At 35.7% G+C, this 9,496-nt stretch overlaps 1 long non-coding RNA gene across 1 annotated transcript in view; it reads left to right on the forward strand.

Moving 5' to 3' along the window:
- The window catches only part of LOC144572021 (uncharacterized), a 70,641-nt gene extending 61,256 nt beyond the window's left edge, over positions 1–9,385 (forward strand). Inside the window, exons 2-4 of the long non-coding RNA XR_013517644.1 lie at positions 7,805–7,923; positions 8,149–8,307; positions 9,172–9,385. This is a non-coding gene — a long non-coding RNA (uncharacterized LOC144572021). The remainder of the gene's footprint in view (positions 1–7,804; positions 7,924–8,148; positions 8,308–9,171) is intronic.
- The last annotated feature ends 111 nt before the right edge of the window (positions 9,386–9,496 follow it).

The following is a 9,496-nucleotide window of genomic DNA, read 5'->3' on the forward strand; positions in this document are numbered from 1 at the left end:
TGTTGTATTAGGGTTGTAAATGCCCTATTATCTTGTCATATAGAGACACTACATGAGTCCTCAAAACACCTTAAATTGTAGTATTGTATTAGGGTTGTAGATGCCCTATTATCATGCCATATAGAGACACTACTATAGTTCTCCAAACACCTTCAATTGGAGTGTTTTATTAGGGTTGTAAATGCCCTATTATGTTGCCATATAGACACTACTAAAGTTCTCCGAACACCTTCAATTGGAGTGTTGTATGAGGGTTGTAAATGTCTTATTATCTTGCCATATAGAGACACTATTAGAGTTCTCCAAACACTTTCATTTGGAGTGTTGTATTAGGGTTGTAAATGCCCTATTATCTTTCCATCTGGAAACACTACTAAAGTGCTCCAAACACCTTCAATTGTAGTGTTGTATTAGGGTTATAAATGCGTTATTATCTTGCCATATAGAGACAATACAAGAGTCCTTGAAACACCTTCACTTGTAGTGTTGTACTAGGGTTGTAAATGCCCTATTATCTTATAATCTGATGACACTAGTAGAGTGCTCCAAACACCTTCAGTTGGAGTGTTGTATTACGGTTGTAACAGCCCTATTATCTTGCCATCTGAAGGCACTACTAGAGTGCTCCAAGCAACTTCGTTTGAAGTATTGTATTAGGGTTGTAAAAGTCCTATTAGTTTACCATATAGAAACACTACTAGAGTTCTCCAAACACCTTCAATTCGAGTGTCGTACTAGGGTTTTAAATGCCTTATTATCTTGCCATATAAAGGCACTACTAGAGTGGTCCAAACACCTTCAATTCGAGTACTATATTAGGGTTGTAAATGTCCTATTATGTTGCCATATAGAGACACTACTAGTGTTCTCCAAACACCTCCAATTGGAGTATTATATTAGGGCTGTAAATGCCCTATTATCTTGCAATAGAGGGACACTACTAGGGTGCTCCAAACAGCTTCAATTGTAGTTTCGTATTAGGGTTGTAAATGTCCTATTATCTTGTAATCTGGAGACACTACTAGAGTACTCCAAACACCTTCAATTGGAGTGTTGTATTAGGGTTGTCAATGACCTAATCTTGCCATCTAGAGATCCACTATTAGAGTGCTACAAAAATCTTCAATTAAAGTGTTGTATTAGGGTTGCAACCACCATCTTCACTTGTCATATGGAGACACTACTAGATTGCTACAAAGTCCTTCAATTGGAGTGTTATATTAGGGTTGCAACTGCCCTCTTCTCTTGCAAGATGGCAACACTACTAGTGTCCTGCAAAGGCTTTTAATTGGAGTGTTGTATAAGGGTTTCAACCACCCTCTTCTCTTGATATATGGAGACGCTACTAGAGTGCTGCAAACACCTTCTTAAACTGTTGTATTAGGGTTTCAACCACCATATTATTTTGACATCTATGGACACTACTAGTGTGCTACAAAGGCTTTCAATTGGAGTGTTGTATTAGGATTGCAACCAGCATCTTATCTTGCCATTTAGAGACACTACTCGAGTGTTAAAAACTCCTTCAATTGGAGTGTTTTATTAAGGTTGTTACAACCATATTCCCTTTCCATATGGAGACACTACTAGGATGCTACAAAGACCTTCAGTTAAAGGGTTATATTAGGGTTGCAACTACCATATTATCTTGTCATATGCAGACACTAATAGTGTGACACAAAGACCTTCAACTGCAGTGTTGTATAAGGGTTGTAACTACCCTCTTCTCTTGCCATATGGAGACACTACTAGAGTGTTGCAAACACCTTCAATTGAAATGTCGTATTAGTGTTACAATTGGTAAAGCAAGACATTAGATTACTTAGTCTTGCATAATTTAATTGCCAATCAATTCCCAACTGAGCACTAATCAGTGTTTAAGTTCCAACTACTCTCATCTAAATCTTATTTTGGCTTGAGCATTTCATCGAACACCTTCAATGCAGTCAATTATTCAATACAAGCATCTAAAAAATTCAAGCTTTTCAAGTGCATGGACTACAAATTCGAATTAAATGATCAGATGAGTATACTTATAATATCTAATGCAAGTTCTTTGGTGATTTCGTTTCAAGCTTATGCCTTCAGAACTCAGAACATCCTTGAGCCTATGTGCAATATACCACAATATATGCAAGAAAATTGAAGGAGAAAGGAGAGCAATTTTCTCATTTCTTTCCATCTCAGTCATGTGGAGAAAAGGCAGGAAATGAAAAAATCTAGCAAAATTGGAAGATATGCTAAGTTCTCATTTCTGCAAGAGGAAGATATGGATATATCAAATGTTGATTTGAACCGTGGTTTAACCTGGATTTCTCCAATGCCTTTTTTACATGAACCGACCGATAAAATCGTTTTTACCCGATAATTGAAAAGGACCGAACCGGACAGGTGATCAATTCCCATTTTTTCTGACTGAACTGACCTATCCGGTCTGGTTCTTATAACACTGAACTGTTGTATTAGGGTTGCAACCGTCATATTATTTTGACATCTAGCAACACTAATAATGTGCTGCAAAGGCCTTCAATTGGAGTGTTGTGTTAGGATTGCAACTAGCCTCTTCTCTTGCCATCTGGAGACACTACTCGAGTGCTGCAAACTCCTTCAATTGGAGTTGTATTAAGGTTCCAACTATCCTATTCCCTTGTCATTTTAGGACACTACTAGAGTGCTACAAAGATCTTTAATTAAAATATTTCATTAGGGTTGCAACTACCCTATTCTCTTGTCATATGCAGATGCTACTAGTGTTGCTGCAAAGACTTTCAATTGGAATGTTGTACCAAGGTTACATCAACCCTCTTCTCTTGTCATATGTAAACACTATTATAGTGCTGTAAAGACCTTCAATTAGAGTGTTGTTATGCGTTGCAACCACCCTCTTCTCTTGTCATATGAAAATACTATTAAAGTGCTGCAAAGACCTTCAATTGGAGTGTTGTATTACCATTGCAACCACCCTCTTCTTTTACCATATGGAGACATTACTAGACTGCTGCAAAGACCTTCAGTTAAAGTGTTGTATTAAGGTTGCAACTACCCTATTATCTTTCCATATGCAGACACTACTTGTGTAATGAAAAGACCTTTAATTGAAGTGTTGTATAAGAGTTGCAACATTCATCTTCTATTGCCATATAGTGACACTACGAGAGTGCTGCAGACACCTTCAATTAAAGTGTTGTATTATGGTTGCAAGCACGTTATTCTCTTGACATCTAGGGACACTACTAGTATGCTGCAAACGCCTTTAATTGAAGTATTGTATAAGGGTTACAACCACCTTCTTCTCTTGCCATAAGGAGACACTACTAGAGTGGTGCAAAAACCTTCAATTAAAGTGTTGCATTAGGTGTGCAACTATCATATTCTCGTGCCGTATAAAGACACTACTAGTGTGCTGCAAAGACCTTCAATTGAAGTGTTGTATAAGGGTTGCAACTACCCTCTTCTCTTACCATATGGAGACACTACTATAGTGCTGCAAACACCTTCAATTAAAGTGTTGTATTAGGATTGCAACCACCATATTCTCTTGACATCTGGGGACACTACTTGTGTAGTATGAATGATTTCATGATGCGGCAAGGCGATAAATTATAAAATTTTGACCCTCTTATAAGCATCTACGAATCTACTTTATTATGCTAATTATATTAAAGCAATTCATATATATGCAAATAGATATCTACTCATTCATTCATCACAAATCTATCTAACAAAGGTGATTTGAATATACCTCTACCAAATGTCAATTTGGTAAATAGAGAGAAGTCATATTCTCTTCTAGGCATCTTAGATACCTTCGTTTGTCGAAACGGCCTCCTAGTGTTTACCTTGAACTAAACAAGGATTAGAAAGACCTTGCTAGAGATCTTAATTTAATCTAAGCTTAACTTAGTTAATAACCCTTCTTGTTCTTCTAATAATTCTTCATTAGGGAAACCAATAATATGAGAGGAAGAGGGGTGGCGGCTAGGAGGGAGAGGAAGAGAAGGAAAATAAATTTTCAGAAAATTGCTTGCTTACTTGAATGCCTTCTCTACCTCTCCTTATATACAAATATACTAGGGTTTCCATTCTGCAACCTTCCTAGTATAATTCTCCTTATTAAAAGAGCCAACCCTAGCTGTGCGCTACATAAATGCTACAGTACCCGCCTCAACTCATATTAATTTGGGGTTTTAATAAACTTATGTTATAACAATGTTCTGCATATTATTATATTTATGTGTCGTGTATATTATACTATATAATATGCACCATATTATACCAAATAATATATATATGCACACTTCTCATAAATTTATATTCGCTCTAAGTAATCATGATATTTATCTATCACATGTATATTATTTCAGGTCATATGAAACAATATACATCATATAAATAAAATATCTTTCTTGTTTCTCGCTCAGTTGGTGTGACCTATATGGAGGATCTGTGTTATGTTGGCAATGGTATAAAACATTTTATTACCATAAACTATAAGCGGTATTCTAGCTATACATGATAGTTACCCAAATAACATAGATGTAAAGTATCCTTTTTTATAATACATGATCCTTTAAAGTAATGTTATTTGTAACATTACTTGTGTTTATTCCTTGCCACATAATATTATGAATAATATACAAAGTCGGACTGTGTCATCTTTGTATTATATTTGTTTCTTGGTCTCTTAAGTAAATTATAAATATATAACTGCACTTCAGTTATATTGCATGCATTATAATTCTACTTTACCAAGGGGCCCATAAAATATCATCACTCATTATAAATGAGGGGCAATGATACTATTGACATATAACTTTTTCCCGCACAAGTCATATACAAGGAACTAATATTTTTATCACCACTTATAATAAGCAACTTTTAATACTAATTACATTATATACTTCTCATGTGAAAAAGAAATACATCTCATATCTTAGAATTCTGAGACAATGAAAATATTAATGACACTAACATAACTCATATAATATTTTCATTCGTTATGTTTGTTCAATATATGAAACCTTTCATATACTCATGTTATTAAACAATAAGCCTTTATCAACATTTATAAAACTACAATGTACTTTAATCAACATGACAAACTTATCATAGTATATTAGTGTTCCATGCTAATAACCAAGTTTGTGGACATTTTAGAGATTTATGTTTGTCATCATATAGAGTTCTATGGTTCAAGATCAAGAGCAACTTCTTGAACACTTCTATAGATAAACATAAATTTCATGGAACAAAATGCATGTAGCATCCAATTCATAAACATTACATGTAAAAGTGATCAACATAAGATAACTTTTATAACACATATCTAACATAGTAAAGGCATTCAATTTGAGTGTTGTATTAGGGTTGCAACCACCCTCTTCTCTTGTCATCTGGAGACACTACTGGAGTGCTGAAAACTCCTTCAATTGGAGTGTTGTGTTAGGGTTGCAACTACCCTATTCACTTGTTATATTAAGACACTACTATAGTGCTGCAAAGACATTCAATTAGAGTGTTGTATTAGGGTTGCAACCACCCTCTTCTCTTGCCAGTTGGCGACACTACTAGTGTCCTACAAAGACATTTAATTAGAGTGTTGTATAAGGGTTGCAACCACCTTCTTCTCTTGCCATAAGGAGACACTTCTAGGGTGGTGCAAACCCCTTCAATTAAATTGTTGTTTTTTGGTTGCAACCACCATATTATCTTGACATCTAGGGACACTACTAGTGTGCTGCAAAGGCCTTCAATTGGAGTATTGTATTAGAGATGCAACCAGTCTCTTCTCTTGCCATCTAAAGATACTACTCGAGTGCTGCAAACTCCTTCAATTGGAGTGTTGTATTAGAGTTATAACTACCATATTTCCTTGCCATATTAAGACACTACTAGAGTGATGCAAAGACCTTCAATTAAAGTGTTGCATTAGGGTTGCAACTATCTTATTCTCTTGTCATATGCAAACACTACTAGTGTGCTGCAAAGACCTTCAATTGGAGTGTTGTATAAGGGTTGCAACTACCATCTTCTCTTGTCATATGGAGACACTACTAGACCCCCGCAAACACCTTCAATTCAAGTGTTGTATTAGGGTTGCAACCACCATATTCTTTTGACATCTGGGGACAATACTAGTGTGCTGTAAAGACCTTCAATTGTAGTGTTGTATTAGGGTTGCAACCGCTCTCTTCTCTTGTTATATGGAAACACTACTGGAGTGCTATAAACTCCTTCAATTAAAGTGTTGCATTAGGGTTGCAACTACCCTATTCTCTTGTCATATGCAGACACTACTAGTGTGCTGCAAAGCCCTTCAATTGGAGTGCTATATAAAGGTTACAACCACCCTCTTTTCTTGTCTTGTGGAGACTACTAAAGTACTGCAAAGCCCTTCAATTGGAGTGTTGTATTAGGGTTGCAACTATCATATTCTATTGCCATCTTGGGACACTACTAGAGTGTTGCAAACACCTTTAATTGAAATATTGTATTATGGTTGCAACCGCCCTCTTCTCTTGTCATCTGGAGACACTAATATAGTGCTGCAAATACCTTCAATTGAAGTGTTGTATTAGGGTTGCAACTACCATATTCCCTTGTCATATGGAGATACTACTAGAGTGCTGTAAAGACCTTTAATTGAAGTTAGAGATTAGTGTAAATTATTTTACCTACGGAAGATGCTTATCATATGGAGACACTATTCCCTTGCAGAATATAGGATGTTGTGTGAAACTTATTTTACTCTATCTACGGCATGTAAAACGAAATTAACATAAGAAAGAAATTCAAAATCCTAAAGGAGAAGTTTATAGGAACAAACTAAACTTGTTCAGAAACGTTAGAGTCATACGACCAATGTATCTTAAAGGATAAATTATTATTTTTTTGATAAATCGGTTATGATTTGCAAAAGTGAGTTTTAAATTTCTTATCCAAATTAATCAATACGGAAAATTATGTTGTCTGTTTATTGGAAAAACTGTGTCCAACTAGACCAATTATATCTAAGCAAGCCATATTCAATCCTCCCTACTGTTTAATTTTGATAAGATAGCCGATCTTATCTAATTACCTTTCTGAGCTGTCTCCTGACATGTAGTATAAAAAATATTCAATTTCACTATAGTGTGGTGTGGATACTGAGGAATTAGCAGTCATCGCCTGATTTAACTTGATTATTTGATGAACTAAGACACGAAAAAACCGATCTAATTTTCTACGGGGTTAGGTGTATTTTATTGACTTATTAGATTGCAAGTATTGCAAAAATGAAGTAGGTAGATATCACACATCATTACTGCACACTATGGGTACCTCCAGGGGCGAAACATAGGTGTAGCTGGGGGGTGCTAAGCCACCCCAACTTGAAATTTTTTTTATTACCAAGTATATAGGAATTGTATTATATAGTTCATTTTACATGTATAACCCTATAAAAATATTTAAAATTAGAGGGCTTCAATGTAAATTTAAAAAAATATAATTAAATTCATTTCTATTTGGACTAGTGGGCCTTCCGTCTTTGCGCATTGGAAGATGGCAAAAATAAAATCCTTTTCAAATTAGAAATTACAATAAACAAATGGTATTTTATTATAGCACCGACTAATCAGACAATTCCTAAATTGAAAACAACAATTTCATATTATAAATTATAGCATCGATTCCAAAAAATAATAATAATATTATTTAGCACCCCCTATACTTAAATTCTGGTTCCGCCCCTGGGTACCTCTTCAACAAACATATATAGGCAACGAATAGAAGTACCTTTTGTAACAACAAAGAAAATAACAAGATCAAAAAAAATGGCGATGAAAATACTTCCCTTGTTTTGCATATTCTTCCTATTTATAAGTGCTTCATGCATGTTCTATTCTACAACTGCCACTCGAACCCTGGCAGAGGATAAGCCTGGTAAGTGTAAGCTGCTCTTTTTGGAAGCTACAATAAAGTCAAAACTTAATTTAATACAAGAATATACTTATGCTTCATAAATTTGCATAAATTAATTATCATATACAAATAATATGCCAGATTATATTTTGAGCATACGTCCAGCATTTGCAGTTGGGCCTAAGCTGTATCTTGTTGATATATTAGAAACAATGGCTGACTAAGGTGATATTTATCACGGTGCAGTACTTGTCAGTGGAGCTACAGTTCCAAAGCTACACGTCGTTCAAAAACCATCTCACACCGAAATACCATGCCGTTCACTTATTAACTGTCCATTGAATCAAAAGCCATAGAAGATGGCACATTTGCTTCAACTATGACGAACTGCGAGTAACGATGCAAGTAATTATAATCTTCTTCAAAGTCTTTATTCTCAAACAAGTTGGGGTAGACTAGAAATGAAAACCAACTGAAATAAGTAACACAGAGACTTTCCAGGAGATCACCCATCCTAGTACAACTACTGCCCAATTCGTGATGTTTTCATTTCTATAAAGATACTTTTTTTACCGCTGGCTCGCTAAGCCTATCACGAACTCTCCTCCTTTTTCCTAACTTGGGACAAGCTGTGTAGAAACTACAAAGCCTATCAAATTAATGCAATTTAAAAATGGAACAGCATTCCAAGCAATTTGAAATTGAACAGTTCAATTTTACCTATTAATCGTCTAGTTTAATTTTTTGTTAACCAATTTAAAATATAACCGTTCAGGTAATTGCAGAAGGGCAGGCCTGGCACAGTGGTAGAGTATCTCCACTTGTGTCCTGGAAGTGGAAGGGGAAGGCTGCCTAGAAATTCCCTTCCCCAGACCCTACAACGTGTGGGAGCTTTCGGCAGTGGGTACGCCCTTTCAGTTAATTGCACAAATATGATGACGACTATCCAAGTGATGGAGAAGGAGAACATATCTAAATATTTTATTTTATTTTGAAGTTTTGACATCAATTGCTACAGTTGCCAAGTAAATTTGTGTCGATATATTCTTCCTATCCCTACATTTAGTAGAGGACAAAACCCAGCAGGGACTTACAGATAGAAGCATGGAGCACAAGAAACAACCAACAGCCAAATCACGAGAGGACTCAATCTGACAACGCATCAGGTACTCACAGATGAGAAGAAGCATCGGTGTCATCACCGGGTGACGAAAATCAGTGCACGGAAATGTCGATGACCATAGTCTCATCAGCATTACTGTTTTCAAGCTTGGCCACCCATTATAATAAGTAGAGAGATTTCCTACTGAAAATAAAGAGAGGCTTCGCCCGGTGAGTAGCTTCCATAATTAACTTCCTACTGAAGGGTTTGCATTGCAATGTGCTTATATATTTGTAGAGAGATTCCCTGATGAACAAAAAGGGGCTTTATAATAGAATGCTTCCATTGTTTGAATATTGGAGTTGCAGCTAATAATTATATGCGTATTATGTTTCTACGGAGATTTCTTACCAAACAAAATAATGGGGGTGTAGCCTCCGTAATGCTTGTCCAATGGAATTACGTGTCAAAAGAAAACCATAGTATGATCGC

Source organism: Carex rostrata, chromosome 19, assembly GCF_964058835.1.
Source record: "Carex rostrata chromosome 19, lpCarRost1.2, whole genome shotgun sequence".
In the NCBI taxonomy this organism is placed as follows: Eukaryota; Viridiplantae; Streptophyta; class Magnoliopsida; order Poales; family Cyperaceae; genus Carex; species Carex rostrata.